The sequence below is a fragment of the Erithacus rubecula genome (genome assembly GCF_903797595.1).
Source record: "Erithacus rubecula genome assembly, chromosome: 3".
Classification (NCBI taxonomy): domain Eukaryota; kingdom Metazoa; phylum Chordata; class Aves; order Passeriformes; family Muscicapidae; genus Erithacus; species Erithacus rubecula.
This window is the reverse complement of record NC_136689.1, coordinates 39,976,341-39,992,849: the sequence shown is the minus strand read 5'-3', so window position 1 is coordinate 39,992,849 and position 16,509 is coordinate 39,976,341. Positions and strand designations below refer to the sequence as shown.

Here is a 16,509-nt window from a genome sequence, read left to right as displayed (position 1 = left end):
AAAGAGCTGTGGAAGTCCAGTGGCAGCTTCGGAGGGGGCCTTTGCCACCATCTATTGGTGAACGAGGGGAAGAGGCAGAGTGATCTGACCTTGCTGGTGTTCCCTTCTGTACCCACTGCAAGATTTGCTTTATTTCGAGGTTCTGGGGTAACAAACCTGTGTTTTCCTCATCTTTCTGTGTGATAGAGTGCAACATGACTGTAGTTATGCCCCCTGAGTGAAGAACTGTCATAGACAAATCTTAGCAGCTGGCCTGTTGTCCCACACACCTCTCAGTGGAGCAGAAGGGAGCTTGTAAGTCACAGAGAAAAATGCTTTTCTAGTGTAAAGTCTCTTGTTGAATAATTTTTGTCCTGGTTTCTGGCAATGGAATAGGGCCTGGTTTCTTTGCTGGTTTCAAGAAAAATCACATTGGTACTTGAGTAGAGCCCCATTGCTGCTGACAAAATTTGGAATACTGCAAAGCTAGAGAAACTGCTGGCATTCCTGCACAGTCCACCAAGAGGGGCACTTGTGAAAGGACATCACTTACAAATAAAATGTTTGCAGAATCAATCTATGCCTCTAAAGAGACAGGCAAGAAGAAAAGTGAAGAGGGCCAGTGTCAGCAGCTGAACCAAAAGTAAATCTGCAAAGTCGTCTCTAGATATGAAATCAGCCTATTTTATTGGATTCATCAACTCTACTTGCATATGCAAATCCCTCATGAATAAAGCTTTTGTAATGCAGGCTCCAAAATGAATTCAGGTAGAGTTAGTGATAGCAGTGGATGAGCACAGAGACAGTTTAAAGGGATTGCTTCGTTTTCAAATCAACAAATTGCTGTGGCTCTACTTAATCCATCAAAAAAAGGAAAAGAGAACAATCTGGCAGCCAGGCAGGAAGATAGAATGGTAAAGGACATAATGTTCCCACTATTTTGGGATTCATTTTCACTGTGAAACTGATGGCATTAGAGAACAGTTGTTGAACACATTTGGGGAACAGCTGTGTTATTGCTGAAGTGTGAAGACCAAAGTGTGTGTAGACCTGTCGGGGTGCTCAAGAAGAATAGTCTGGTGGTGGTGGGGAGAGGCTTCTCTTCATTGTTAACCATACTCTTACTCATTTTAACTATGAGTAAAGAAGGACTGGCAGAGTCAAATGACTTCGTGAGCACTTTTTATTTCCATGAAAATGGCAGTTATTATATATGATAACTTTGATAGCTGTATCAATCTTTCTTAAATAAGATTAAATAACTTGGATCAAAAATGCGCCTTCAACATTCATTCACAAATACTCTGGTCATTGTTAAAGTATCTCTGTTCCTTGAATAAGACACTTACTCTCCCTTTCTTTTTCCTTTTCTCTCGGTGGGGCTGCTATTTTGCTTGTGCTTCCGAATGGACCGACCACAGAGAAATAAATTGAGAATAAAGAAATGTGTCTCATCTCAAGATGACATGAAAAAGACTTCTGAAGTTATCTTAAGGTAATTTTTGTTCTGAAAAAAGTTTTATTCACTGCTTCACTCACTTATCAGAGCCTCCTTGCCAATTCTAACCTGCATGATGTATTTGAAATCTGTATATATTTGTTATTTCTGGATGAATAACTGAAGTGAAAGGATGAATTGCTCTGTAGGAATTTTAGTATGTTTCACATTGGCTTATCTACCTGTTCACAACCACATACATGTACAGATCTTGGACAAGGATTTGCTGTAGCCAGGGAATAGTGAGCAATCTGTGATGGTGAAAAGATGTCAGCTCAGGTCTGCTGAAGTGCAAGGGCTCTCAACTATTTTCAGAAATACAGAGTCAAACAATCTCTGCTTTTCCCACTGTCTCAGTGTGAGAGATATGACTGTCATCTCACTACTGTTTTGTACCTGAAAAATTAATATTTCCCCCTTACTGGATTATTGTTAGTTTCTGAAAACAAATATTAATGTTATTGAATGCATGATGCTGAAGCATGAGAAGTATAACATGGATGTAGAAGGTACTTAGTAGTAGCTTCTTGTAATTAGGGTGTCTTTTGTGTTTTCTTGTTGGTAGCACAGTTGCTTGCACTAATTGTGTGCAGGCATATTGAACATTTTCTACTCTGCTATGTGAATAAATGTCCAATTTACATTAACAATGGTGTCCTTTGCTAATGCAAATGAGAATTCAAAATCTTCTGAGTAGCTGAAATTCAATTTGTGAAGATCAGAGCAGGTGTTCCATCTCTCTTTAGTCTATATTGAGACAGCCAAAATGCCACTACAACTTAATCTTGACTCATATTTCTTGCATTTACAGCTATGCAGTCTAGGACAATTTATATCAGCCTTTTATTATTTGTGGTGATTTAATGTCTTTACATTAGATTATGTCTTTAAATTCAATATGTTCTTACTGTGCTATAAATTCAAAACACAAACACAGCTCTTGTTCTTGAAAACGGACAGATGAAAGAGAAACAAAATAAGAAAAAGTAACTACCTGCCAAACTGTGTGGGAAGAGAGAAACAAGCAGTATATACCTTAAAAAACACAAGAGAATAAAAAATACGTGTTTTTAAGAACCTGTGGTTGTAGCACTAACAGAGGACAGGAATCTTAGTAGGGTTATTATGACATTGTTCCTTCAAAATTTACCATTCTTCACCCTCTTTGCAGTATCACACCTTTTCTCACTTGGAATGCTGAGGTGAAGAAAGCTTTTAGTGCCCAAAAAGACTTGTGGGACATACTTAGAGGGCATGTTTGCTTTATGCTGGGGAGTTTGAGCCATTCATTTGCTGTCACTCACAGATCCTGTTTGCTCTCTTTCTGGGGAAGGCAAAGAGTTTAGCATTCCCTGGCTGCAGTGGCTCTCTGGCTTTGCTATGATGATATTTACCTGCCTTAGGTAAATATATTTGGTTTAGTAGGAGAGAACAGAGTAAGTCATGGGATACTTGTCTCTTTTCACCAGCCCATCTCACAGATGTTCCTATGGGAAGAACAAATTCTGCCTGAATAAATTAAATATGACCTACTGTGATTTAGGTTATAACAGTAAGATTTTCAGTAGTATTAATGATATTATAGAGATATCTGGGTTTATTGTGACGGAATTTGGGGATTTCAACCTTTCCTACACTTACAGATGACATTTATAAGGGCAAACACTCTGGTGTTTCATGGTTTACCATTCACAGAATCACACAATGGGTCAGGTTGGAAAGGATCACAGTGGGGTCATCTCACCCAAGCTCCCTGCTTGAGTAGGGCCATCCCAGAACACATGCATTGTGTCCAGCTGATTCTGGAATATCTCCAGTAGGGGAGACTCCACAAGCTTTCTGGGCAACCTGTTCCAGTGCACAGTCACACAGCCAATAACTTCTTCCTTCCTTGTGTTCAGGGAAGCTTCCTGTGCTTCAGTTTCTGGCTGTTGCCTCTTGTCCTATTGTTTGGCACACCAAGAAAAGCCTTGCTCCATCCTCCTGCCACCCCTCCTTTAGATACTGTAGATATTTGTAGACAAAACTTCACCTTGTTTATAGATACTTCACATGCTGATACATTGCCAGGTACATTATTGACAAAATTTTAGAATTTAGTTCTATGGAGGTTTTAGTCTGTTTATATCGTTTTGGAAAAAAAAATAAAGGTTTTGTCAAAACACTTGAATATGGAACACTGAATTCAAATCAGTTATATTTGGATTCCAAAATATTTCCCTGTTGGCTCATATTTTCCTCTCCTCATAATGGGACTGTGACTGTCTGATCCCTTGTGAGAGGAGATCTTTAATGATGGAAGAGAAAATGCAGCTAGGGAGCACAATGCACAGGGGAGAATAGGAGCATTCAGCAACCAGTGTATGGCTTCCATGGGGTATTGTAATTAAACAATCACATAAAAGAGTCAGATTTTCATATATAAACAAAAAATAGAGACCTTTCCAGCTTTATGATATGTTTGTTTTATTTTGCACATGAAGTAAATATTTTTAAGACAGGAAATTGTCTAATGAAAATTCTGTGTAGTTGCTAAAATATAGATTAGCATCACAAAAACCACATTTAGGAACTGGAAGAAATTTGAAATAAAAACTGAGATCATCTTATAAATTTATTCATTTTCATTTTGGTCTATTATTAGCAACAACACATAAAATTCCTTTTCCTTGCAAGGGTCTAATGACTCTTCCTGGTGTTCCTACAGTCTTTGTAGGTTTCTTAGAGACTCCAAAATAGTGTTATTTCTTCTTCAGTCTGTGGGACACCATCTCATCATCCACAGGACTGCAAATCAATTTGGATCTTCTTTGTATGCTATTAACTTTGTGAAAAATCATGTTTATTTCTGGATCTATGTGAGATACATAATTATTGAGGCAATACAAAGACTATAAGAAAATTTATCAGCACTCCAGTCATTCTTGAAAAATCCATCTGACCTGAGACATCCAATCAGCAAAGGTGCTTGGGGAAATCATAGCAGGAAATGAAATAAAAATAATGTTCTAAAGGGAAGATGCTTTTCTGATCAGCAAGAGGAGTATTAGGAACAAACTGGAGTTTTGATTTCTTATAAGATATTTAAATTAATCAAAACCTTTTAATTGAGTGGGGTTTCAACTTGTTATGCTCTGCCTTTTTCAATTGAGGCTCTCCCACACCATAGTTTCTGACACTTCTAGCCTTGACATTTCTAATAATGCTTTCAATACATCTTGAAAATTCCTGTGAAAGAGGATTTATGTGATGAGTTAATCAAAGCAGACTATATAGCAATGTGTTTTTATCTCAGATAAATGTATCCATGTTCTGCTGCTGAAATTGATAGAATAGTTGAATGGATGCCGGTGACCTGCTTCTTACTGTTTCTATGCTACTGGATTTTAATTTTTTTTTTTTTCATTCAGAAATGCATAAGCAGGATATATGTTTGGTTTTCTTCCTAATCTTGCAGCTGATTGCATAAAACCTCCCATCTGTGGCTTATGCTGGTTGAGCATACAAGCACTTGCTTTGATAAAATAGATGCTGCAGAGATTTGATGCAAATGAGTTTTTCATGCAGACTGTTTCTGTGGGGCTGCTGGCAGAAAGTTCCTAGGGAAAGCACATGCCTGGCAGAGCTCTGTAACCCAAAGAAACCTAGAGGGTAGCTGATGAGGACTGACACACAATGAATAACAAAAGATTGTTTTAAGGTAAGGCTCACTTGGAGAGTAGTAGTTCTCTGTCCAAGATGGGCAGCTGTAGACTGTGAGATAAAAACCCCAATTATTTTTACAATCAGCTTGCCCAGGGTGTCTCCCACTGTACATATGAATGGTGAAAGATCCAGTGGACTCCAGAACAGCAGCTCTTGCCCCTCTTTCTTCTTGCAATCCCAGCTGATTTATCTGCAGTCCTCTGGAGGGTTCAGTATGAATTAGTATGCTGAGAAACAAAGGCATTTATTACCACTGAAGGGAAACAAGAAGTTTCAACAGTTGCTTCTGTTAGCAAAAAAAGGATGGTTTGTAGTGTTACCAGTAAAGCATTGTGACCATATGACTTTCAGAAAGGTTACTGAGGTTATGTTAGTATTTGCCTGGCTTCTTTTAAGCTGTCCCTAAATTATGGAAGCAGGGAAAGGAAAAATAACTGGAAATTTCCCAGATGTGATGCCTCAGGCTTTGCCTAGAGTCCCAGGATACTGCTCATCCATCTGCTCTTTGCAAGAGAAATGCTGATTTGTGTCTGCCACAGGGAACTCATTTTCCAAGGCTTGGCAGTAATGGCAGCAACTGCAGATTGGGGTCATTAACAGTGTAGCAAGAAATACCCTCAGCACTGGGTCTCCTAAAAATGCCTTCAGGTCCACAATTGTCGTTGCCACACTAGAATTTTTACTATCTGCTCACCTTGGAGGGTTTTCTCCAAGCCACCTTGTAGACAGTGTCAGACAAGCTTAACCAGCAAAGCAAGGCCAAGCAGAAAATGTAATTTTCTGCCAGTATAGAAGGAAATGTTATAAACACACACACAGAGTCCAGTTAGTCTAAGTAAGTGGGTAGCCACACTTATCCTTTCTCAACCAGAGCCTAAATGAGTCTGTGTTCCATCTCTCTCCAGTGTCACTCCCCACTTATTTATACTGCCTCAGCTTCAAAGTTTGCACTGAGTAGCAAATGGGACTCTCATCCTCTTCTCTGTAGGAATTTAATCTCCTGTCATCTGTTTCAAAGGCTTGAGTGTCTTCAATCACCCGTGGTCTATATCATTGAGAACTGAGGTTTGGAATAAAAAAGTGAAGGCTTGGTGTCTTGATCTGGAGACAGACAATGGGGCCAGCTGGCTGGCTACTCTTCTCCAAGTTGGGTTGAGGAATTTATACTTTAGTATTCTGTGGGAGCTACTGATGTCACTTATATAGTTATGGAAGAGATGGATTATCCATGAATTCTTGGAGTTCATGGTCTCCAGTATATTGTCAGTTTTCAAAGGACATTTTACATGACAGTTCCTGCAGAAAGACAAATAGTCCAGCACACATCATCCACATTTGCCTTTAGTGTTTGCACCTTCAGTGTTATACAGTCTATCTCTCACCCATTACTAGACAGCCTCTGACTACATTTGCTCAGGGCTTCCTTTTGGAGAACAGCAGCTTTGTCTAGTCAGCACCTTTGGCAGAGGCTTACCAGCAGAGCTGCTCAGTGGAATTAGTGCACCATCTGCACTCTCACTTGGGTTGCTCCTTGTGTGGATGGTGCCTCCCATTTGTGACACTTGATGCCCTCAATCCTGTACTGAATGAGGCTGGAATAATTTTTCACTATCGGTGTCTCTATTACATGTCCCTAGGGAAGGACAGGGATGTGCTGGTGGATGAGAGGCTGGACATGAGCTGGCAATGTGGGCTTGCTGCCCAGAAAACAAATCCTATCCCAGCCTGCATCCAAAACCATGTGGTCAGAAGGGCAAGGAAGGGGATTCTTCTCTACTCTTCTCTGTGAGACCCCACCTGGAACACTGCATATAGGTCTGGGGTCCTCAGCAGAGGAAGGACATGGACCTTGGAGTGAGTCCATAGGAGAGAAGCCAAGATGATAAGAAGGATGGTGCACCTGTCCTGCAAGAAAAGGCTAAGATAATTAAATTTGTTCAGCCTGGAAGAGAAGCAACTTTAGGGTGACCTAATTGCTGCCTTCCAGTACCTGAAGGGAGCCTACAAGAGAGATGTAGAGAGACTTATGAGAGACAGGACAAGGGAGAATAGATTCAAACTGAAAGAGAGTAAGGTTAGATAGATATTAGGGAAAAAAATTCTTTACTGTGAGGGTGGTGAGGCGCTGGAAAAATTACCTGAAAAAAAATTAAGTAGTGGATGTCCAATCCCTGGAATTGTTCTAAGTCAAGTTGAATGGAGCTCTGAGCAACCTGGCCCTGTGAAAGGAGTAGGGGAGTTGGAAGTAGATAATCTTTAAGGTCCCTTCCAACCCAAGCTATCCTATTATTCTATTTATTTAATTGATCTTTGGATTTATTTGGACTACTATCACTGTATTTATTCGGACTACTATCACTGTTTCCCTGGACTTCTAGTCATATCTATCTCTCTGTCTGTCTGTCTGCCTGTCTCTATATCAAAAAATGTTTCTCCAGCTGTTGTTTGTAGGACTTTTCCTGTGTTTTTCTGTGTTGCACATATTACTAAACCTTTCAGCAGTAGTATTAGTTACAATCTTCCTTCATCCTTCTGTTCACCTTTTGCACTATCTTTTTAAGAGTTAAATTATCCAGGGAATTAATGTTGTGCCAATTTAGTACAGAAAGCTCTCAGTAATTATTAGACTAACCAAATAATTAAAGTGTTAACATGTGTCTTTATAGTATTTGATCTAGCAAAGCATATGAAATGTGGGAAGTATAAGTGATTTTATCCTCTTGAGAAGTGCAATATTCACTCAAGTATATGCTGATTTTAGAGTCTTCTCTTATGAACTGGAAATTTAAATGTTGCTTGAAAAGACCTCCTACTGAATTTATTGACCTGTTGTTAGGAGTTTGACATGAGGGAAATCACCTCCAATTAACTCAGAAATTAAAAAGTGTTCCTAGCACTTCAGATCATGAAAGTTTATGCAAGCTTCTTAAAATACCCAGGAAGGATTTAATTATGTATCACAAGCTGAGAAGGTGTATAGGTGTTTGCAAGATTGGATTTTTTGGATAATAAATCCTTCAAGGCAGAGATTTTATTTTCAAGTATACATCTGTACGTGAAAGCTGTTTCAAAACAATCTAGAATGTGACTTTGAGGCCTGCCAGCTATTTTTGCACCAGCACCTCATGTGGCCATTCTTAATCCAAAGAGAGGATCTTTCTGAAACTGCTTCAAGGTGGTTTGGAAGTGGATTAATATAAAGGCCTCCTTACTGGGGCATTAGAGTGAGCATAGGAGGGGAGTGCCCATGGAGCTGCTTTTGTGGGAAAACTCTGGCCTGGCTGTTTTCCCACATCGATACAGCTCATCACAGTAGGGCCCTGATATTGACTGGAGCTTTTCTCTGCTCCTGCACCACATAAGCATTTATGACTGACAGCACTGCAGATTATTGAGTTGTTTGAACTGTTTATAGCTGCACTCTTGTTTGAAACATAAAAAATATCTCTTTTGGGTAGATTTCCTCCTGGTAGCAAACTGTCACTTTCCAGGTTGTGTGCTGCAGTGAGATGAATGCTTAGAAAGCAGGATACACTTGATTTTATTCATAAAGCATTGCTCATGTGATAGAACATCCTGGCTGCATCTAATTAATGATAATTCACTGTGGGCAGGAGTGTCTTTCAAAGCAGTTATTGACTGCCTCAGCTGGATACCTGAAGGGTTTATGCTGCAGGCCACACACCTGGAAGAGCATTAGTCTGCTGGGAATTTATTTTCCAGAATGCTTTACTAATACTAAGTAAGTCGTTTTGTCCTGTGATAAGGTTTTTCTGCTTATGTGGTGTTTATAATCTACACTGGGTAATGCCTGGCTTTGTAGAGCACAGCAGCATCTGTCTGACACTGATGTGAAAGCCAAGACAGCTGAGTGCAATAATTTCCTCTTCCAGGTGTGTTACCTGAATAGAGTTGGTTTGCCCTCCTTAAAGGCCACCAGAGCTAAACTTTGCTGGAGGATGGAGCTCTGATCTGGGCTTTACTACTGCTTGCTTTCTTTTCTACCTTCTGTTTAGTTTTTGTGGAATGAAGCTTCAAAATCAAATGTAAGAAAGAAAGATCAGAGTGTAGGATGACTGGAGAACAGAAGCATACACAGCCTCTAAGAGAGGGGAGAAAAGGGCATATTGAACCATTTGTGAAAAGAAAAGGAAGAAATTGTAAGTACCAAAAAGTGCAGAAGAGAAAAGGGAGAGTAAGGAACCAGGTAGCATCTTTAAAGAAACATGGAAAAGCTGAGGGTAAAGAAAATATGGTTACAAGAGATGCTGAAAAAGGGTTGCTTTTAGGAAAAATGGGCCATGAGAAGGTTTATGAGCAGTATGATTTGGGATGGAAGGGAAGAAGTCTGGAAAATATCTGGTTAGAAGCTATGTTGATAGCTTCACAAATCTGAGATCTAGATGGAAGAAAAGGCTCAGAAGCTCCAGTGGGTTTTGGGACAGGCAGGAAGGAGACTGGTGGCTGAGGGGATTAGGCATTTTGGGGAGCTGATCTGTAGTCCTTACGTTATAGGGAAAAGTGCTAAGGCTGATCAAAGTATGAAGGCAGGAGCTACTGTCAAGAAGGAAGAAGGTAGCTAGGAAACACTTTTTCACACAAAGGAGCTTCAATGTCATCCAGGACTTGTACTGAGATATGATTCTTGTTCATATACCTTGGAAGCTGCATTATGGGTTCACAGCTCTGCAGGAGTAGATTTTGTGGCAGAAGTGAGTAACTTGTGTTTTTACCCTTCCCATGAAAGAGTCCAAGAGCAGTATGAGTGAAGATATTTCTTTGCATTGCTGAGCCCAGTGCCTTCACAACCAGAGTTCCTGTGGGCCTTCAAGCCTGGTACAGAAAAAAGCAACAAACAAAAAATCTTCCCTTTGTGTCTTGAATTTATATTCTGTTAAAATTTGTGAAAAGTCATAGCATCTGAATCATTTAAGGTAGCAAAATTCTATATATTTCTCTCTTGCTTAATTGCTTAGTATGGAACATTGTGTTGCATTGTTTTCTAGAAATATCTTTTATATATCTACATATAATTTATTTGAAAACATAGAGCCCATGTGGATGAGAACCTGCATGGTGAATTATCCATCTGCAACAGCACTTTTGAGAGGCTCTTCCCTTACCTTTATTCTTGTGGAAAATACCTTTACCCTTCTTCTCTCTTGTGGAGAAGATAAATATACACAGAGCACCATACTTAGAAAATCTTGTTAATTGTGGATTCCTGCTTGTTCTTTTTCCATCCAAAAGTTAAAGGAGATGGGCTAGAGATTGTTAAGGCACAAAATGGTTATGGAGATACTCTGTTACCTATCACTTGCATGAAATAAGTACAGCAACACCTTGCTGTAGCCTGCTGTAGACTGTGAGCATTGTTTTCCTGTTGTCTGCTGCTTATGGTGCTCATTCAGGACAGGAAAAGTGAAATGTTGCCTGGAGTTATTGGGCAACAAAGCCAGCTTGGGTCCTGGCACTGCTGCATTTGCACTTCTTGTAAGGCTTGTCCTGCTTTGGTTCAGGAGGCTCCTGCTACCACACAGCCACTTCCTAATTCCCCCTGGTGGGATGGGGGAGAGAGTTAAGGGTATGAAAACTCATGGGTTGAGATAGAGACAGTTTAATAGGCAAAGAAGAACTGTACAAACAAAGCAAAGCAAGTAATTAATTCACTGTTTGCTGTGGGCAGGCAGGTGTTCAGCCATCCCCAGGAAAACAGGGCTCCATCACATCTAATGGGTACCTGGGAAGACAAACACCAATGCTTTGAATCTTTTCCCCTGCCTCACCCAAATTTTTTTTGTATGCTGTACATGATGACATGGAATATCCCTTTGGTCTGTTGGCCCTATTACCAGGCCATCCCAGCTGTGTCCACTCCCAGTTTCTTGTGCAGCCCCAGCCCACTCACTGTGGGGGTGGTGTGAGGAGAAAAGGATTGTGTGAGCACATCTGAGCAAAAACACCCCTATGTTATCAACATGGTATTCAGAACAAATCCTAACCCCAGCCCCACACTATCTACTGTGAAGAAAATTAGCTTTACTGCAGCCCACTGCTGTAACTGACAGTGAGGTAATAATATGATTAAGACATAAGATTTTATTTCTCTATTAATCACAGACATTGGCTTTTATTGTAAATATATTTTGTTTACAGGGTTAGTGAGGTCCTTATTTTCTTGCTTTAATGTCAGGGCAGCAGAAAATGTGTCTTTTTCTAAGTCAATAAAGAAACTCCAGCAATAGCACTTGCTTGTGTGTGTGTAAGATAGCAGTTTTTACTGTATAAATATGCCTTAAAACAGAAAGTTCTTTTCAGTGCTAAATTTAGGGGTTTGCTGTTGTAGAAATTTAGCCATCTTGGAGAAGGTTAACCACACAGAACTATGTCTTTTCCAGGCCTGTTACAACCTTCTAGAGTTAACTTTCTAGATGAAGGAGTGACACCCTTTCCTGCTAAGAGTAGACCTGGTTTGATGTCTTTACCATGTCCTGGTGTTTTCCTGAGTTTTGTGCTGGAATCTGCACCTCCCAGTCCCTCTTTCTGGTGGCCAGAAGGAACACTAGCATGGATTCAGTATATCCTGCCCCACAGTTCTGTTCCATATCAGGTTAAACATGTCCTCTGGAAAGCAGAGTGCCTTAGCCCAAGCTGCACTCACTCCTACCTTCTGGGGCAATGAAGATATAAGGTAGTGAGAGTAGAAGCCCTTCACTGAGAGGGCTGGGACAATGAGAAGTGTGAAGACTGAGTTCTCCTTGAAGCATTCTTAGTTGAAAACTACAGGTAATATTTGGGCTGGGTTGGCAAGAGTAAGGCTGTTTTCTGCATGTTCCCTGCAGCAAGCCTGTGATACCTGACTCACAAGTGTCACAAAACCCAAATGAGTAACTGCAGCAGGCTTGACTTCAGCATGTCTTTCCTTGAGTGTATTTGCATTTGTGTCACTTGTTCAGATTTCCCCTAATCTAATGGTGATTTCCATCCTCTGAAGAACAGCTAAATAATCAACCTATTTGACCTTTCTTAGGTCATGGATGGAAAAGTTTGAAAATACTGAGCAAGGCTTATACCTGCACCAGGTGATGTATTGCTGCCTCAGGGCCACCTGGAAGTTTCTGCCTCAGAGGATGTATCCTGTTTGCCTATCAATTGCTCTAGGAGAAACTTTTAAAAACCTGGATTGAAAGCCAATATAAACATAAAGTCAGAGAAAAGTTCTATATTTTCTTCCTTTTGAGATGCATTTCCAATATTTTCAGTGTACCAGTCCTGCTGATAAAACAATCTGACCCATAAAACCTCCAACCACCGTCAGCTAAAAGCCTCTTGAGCAACAGAGTATCTGGTGAACCTGGCAAAATGAGTCTGTTGTGTTTAGTGTACACATGACCTGTTCTGTAGACCACTGAAGGTGATTAATCTCTTTTGTTCTGCAAATATAATTGTATTAAGATCACAGAATTATTTAATGAGGTTTAGCCATGGAGATGCTAATCTGTATCTGGAATGTGCTCCTTAAGCTGTTCCATCTAGATCTTCAAGCTCAGACTCTGACAATTAGGGTGAAAGTGGTTTTGTCTGCACAGGAAAACTCAAGAATCTGAAATAATTAATGGATTTAATAGGTGGATTTGTTAAATCAGATTAATTCCTGAACTTCTTCCAAAGCAAATTAAACTAAACCAAGTTAAGACCACTTTCATTCTGACTAAAAGCATCCACTTGCCAACTTAATGCAGTTTAACTAATCTTATTAAAAAGTGAATTAGGATTACTTTTCCTGAATACTCTCCCTAGTTCCTTTGCATTAAAACATAAATGACTTTACTTGTGCCTTCTTCAGGGCTTGGTTAAATCTGACACTAAGATTAGATCCTATGATTAATACTCAGGAAAATATCTACATGGCTGCTAGGAATAAAGTGAATAGATTTTTATGAAGTTTGATGTGCAAAATTAAAACATTCCAGGCTATGCATCTTACCTATTTTCCATGTTTGTACTGTGGATGCTTACGAGCAGAGTGACAAAGGCATCTAATTTTATCAGCAAACTGGATGGAAGTAGTGTAAAGGGTGGGCAGGTAGAATCACCTGAATTCTTATTGTTCTAGGACCAGAGTACTCTGAGGGTGTTATGATCCTCCTTATGTAATCTGATTTTCAGCTATTCAATGTTAGAGGTGAGTTGTACCTTAAGTCCTGCTGAGTGCTGAATGACTGGGAAAGTTTTGAAGTTCTTCTCTGTTACATATCTTGACTTTGAGCTGCTGGCAGCTCAGGTGGAAAGATCACTCTGTGTGCCCAACTCCCTGGCCTTTTCATGAGTGTGGCAGAACCTTTGTCTCCTGCAGTTTCACTCTAAGGAGTGTGCCTTTTTCCACTTTTTGTTGGTCTAATCCCAGTGGAGACCAAGTCCTGGGAACTTCTGTATTTGATCTGGCTAGTCTATAGCAAATCTGTCTTAGCTATGAAGTGGTTAAAATAAAAGAATACAGTGATATTTTCATTGTACTTTATATTTGTTTATTTTCTCAGGTCAGTAATAAAATCTAGTTTTCTCACTTTAAAAAGAAGACATATATTCAGTATGAAGTTGAAAATAGCACTATCTGCTCTTTAGCACAGTGTGTATGTAACTATAAAATACTTATTGTTGAAAACTGGTGTGCAATCAGCTTACTCACTAAAGGCCAGGAGAAAGAAAAATCATAACCATGCAGAAAATCATAATCAGTATTTAAAAACACGAGTAGATAAATAATTTTCTCTCTCAGTGAATTTGCCCTTCTTTAAATATCCTCCTACAAGATTGCAATATGTAGTTCAAATTCAGGAACCAGTGGCAGCAGAGTAGAAAGGGGGCTGTGAAAGCACATCTTTTGGTTTTTAGTGTGACAGTGTGTGTCTCAGCAGTTGGTCTGTGTGCTCTCATGTGGGATATCAGTGCTTAAAATCCTTATGATCTTTCTGATTTTGATGAGACTTGTCATGTGAAGAAGTCGTGATTCCTGTCAGCTGAATTATAATGCACAATTATGCTGCTACTTTTTTAGATCTGTTGAATCGTGATTCACAAAATCATCCTAAAGCTGTCCTTGCTTTATTGACTTATGTCTCAGTTGCTGGAAATGGATTTTTTTGATTGTAAGAGGGTTTCAAAGGCTAAGAAAGGCACCTCTCTTGTGAAATTTTTTGAGAGAACATGTCATGCTGTGTTTGAGCCAGTCAGTGTCAGAAGCAAGATGGGCACATTGTTCCAGTGTGGCACCTGAGCTCATCAGACACATCTTGACCTGAACTAGTTACCACACAGCTCTGTGTTGTGCTTTTATATTAGCTTCCTAGAAACTCTTGTGTGTTACTTCATTGCATGGTGTAGTTAGCCCTGAAGGAGACACACCAGCTGCCAATTAGGTGTCTAGAAAATATTTGGGTAAAGGTTTTTGAAGATGGGAAGTGACTCTATCTTAATTAACACCATGACCTCTTTATATCACTCAAGGAATGTAAAAATGAACTTAGAAAGAAGGTAACTGTAGCTCAAAATTACAGAAATTTTTTTCTCCATTAGTGGTGATACAGGAGGTCCTTGGTCTTGAATACTTTTTGGTTCCTTTGCAAAAAAAATCTTCTCTACAGTGCATGCTAAATAAAATAATAATTCTCTCTGAACCGACAATCCACAAACTGTTATCTTATATACCTGTGGGGGTTTTTTATGTGACTTTGTTTGAAAGGACAAAGTGGATATCAAAATATGAAAAGTTTTCTTCCTTGGCAAGTGGCCAGGTTTTACTCAAGAAGAAGGCAACACACTTTAAATGTTGATCTGTGGCACTTCCCCCAAACCTATTTGATCTGATCTGTTACTAAATCCCAACACTTTGTAATGCAATAAACTCCCAGTCTTTGATTACATCTGACACCAACAGAGGAGCACTGATCAGAAAAATCTCTCTTTGATTTCTCTGGGTAGTGGATCAGATGCAGCAGTCAGAAGGAAGGAGATAAAGAATAAATGAACAACACAAAAAAGTGAACTTTTCATCCCTGTCCACAAGATGTTCTTTGGAACTTCAGATATTCAGTTCTTTTTTATTCTTAGAGTGAGCAAAACTGTTCTATATAAAAGTCACTGAATAATATGAAATGGCTTTCATAAAAAATATATATCAATGCATACATGGTGATGGGGCATTTCCAGTTGGTCCTTATGGCATATAACCCTCCACACCCATGCATTTGCAGACTCCTAGCCTATTCTTAGAAGCAGATACAAGTCACAGATCTATTCAAATGCCAGCATTGTATTTATCAGTCTTCTGTGTTTAAATCTGATTAGAGATAGTTGAAAACTTTCAGATTCTTGAATCTAATAATTCAAACACTACTCATATCCACAAGTCTTCAGATCACCTCTTGGGATGCAGATACCATGTCCTCTCTGGTGTCTCCATTCTGAGACCAGAGGTTTCCACAACATGAGAACTCTCAGTCTCAGAGAGTTGTTGCTGGTCCTTCATATTTCTGTTGTAGCATTGACAAATTCACAACTCTTTCTTCATCTTCAACAGTATGGAAGCTCTAGCTATTGTGTAGGTTTCTCAAGCATTCAGAGTAGTCTCTGTTTGTCCAGAATCCCATCCCACTCCAAGATCTTCCTCTTCCAAAGCTGATATAATTGCTTGTGCATGTCCTGAGCTCACTACATAGTCCCATGCCACTACAGGTGTGACAGATTTTAGGTGCCTTCACATGGAGGAATTGTGTGTTCTTCTTAGCTGTACTTTTAAACAGAAATATTTCCTTGAGTTATGGATTTGAGCTATAATTTTTCATGTTGCCTTCCATATTCACACTGTTTCTGTGACTTGGGTAAGTGATGATTAGAGCTATTCTGAAAGTAACTGTTTTCATATCAGTAGCAGAGCTGAAGTGAGAAAGGACAGGCACATTAATTATACAGCATACTTTATTTTCAATGCCAGCTCCTGCTAGGGCAGGAAATGTTTCTCCTTACTCCAGAGCCTCTTTTGGCTCATGCACCTTTGGAGTTGGAAGCCAAGGTATTTCAGGAAGTTTCTGGTTCATTTAAAATAAAATGTACAGTAATTAGACAAAGCAACCAGTGCCAAATGCAGTGCATCACATATGAAATACTTAATTACAGAGAAAAGTTATGTGTTCCAATTGACAGAGTAATCTGTACTCTAATTTACTTGTCTTACAACTCATTACATCTGAGATATTGATTTTCCAGTAGATGGCTTTACTGCTTTTTATCTTGGAGTCCTTGGTCTGAGTCTGATCTGTGAACCTCTG

General features: G+C 39.5%; 1 protein-coding gene across 3 annotated transcripts in view; it reads left to right on the top strand.

Moving 5' to 3' along the window:
* The window catches only part of GADL1 (glutamate decarboxylase like 1), a 175,239-nt gene that overhangs the window by 9,586 nt on the left and 149,144 nt on the right, over window positions 1-16,509 (top strand). Inside the window, exon 1 of one of the 3 annotated variants that reach the window (XM_079301445.1) lies at window positions 1,454-1,474. The exons of the other annotated variants lie outside the window; for them this stretch is intronic. The gene's annotated coding sequence lies outside the window, so the exon portion shown is untranslated. Of the gene's footprint in view, window positions 1-1,453; window positions 1,475-16,509 lie in introns of those variants that run through there. 3 annotated transcript variants of the gene reach the window in all.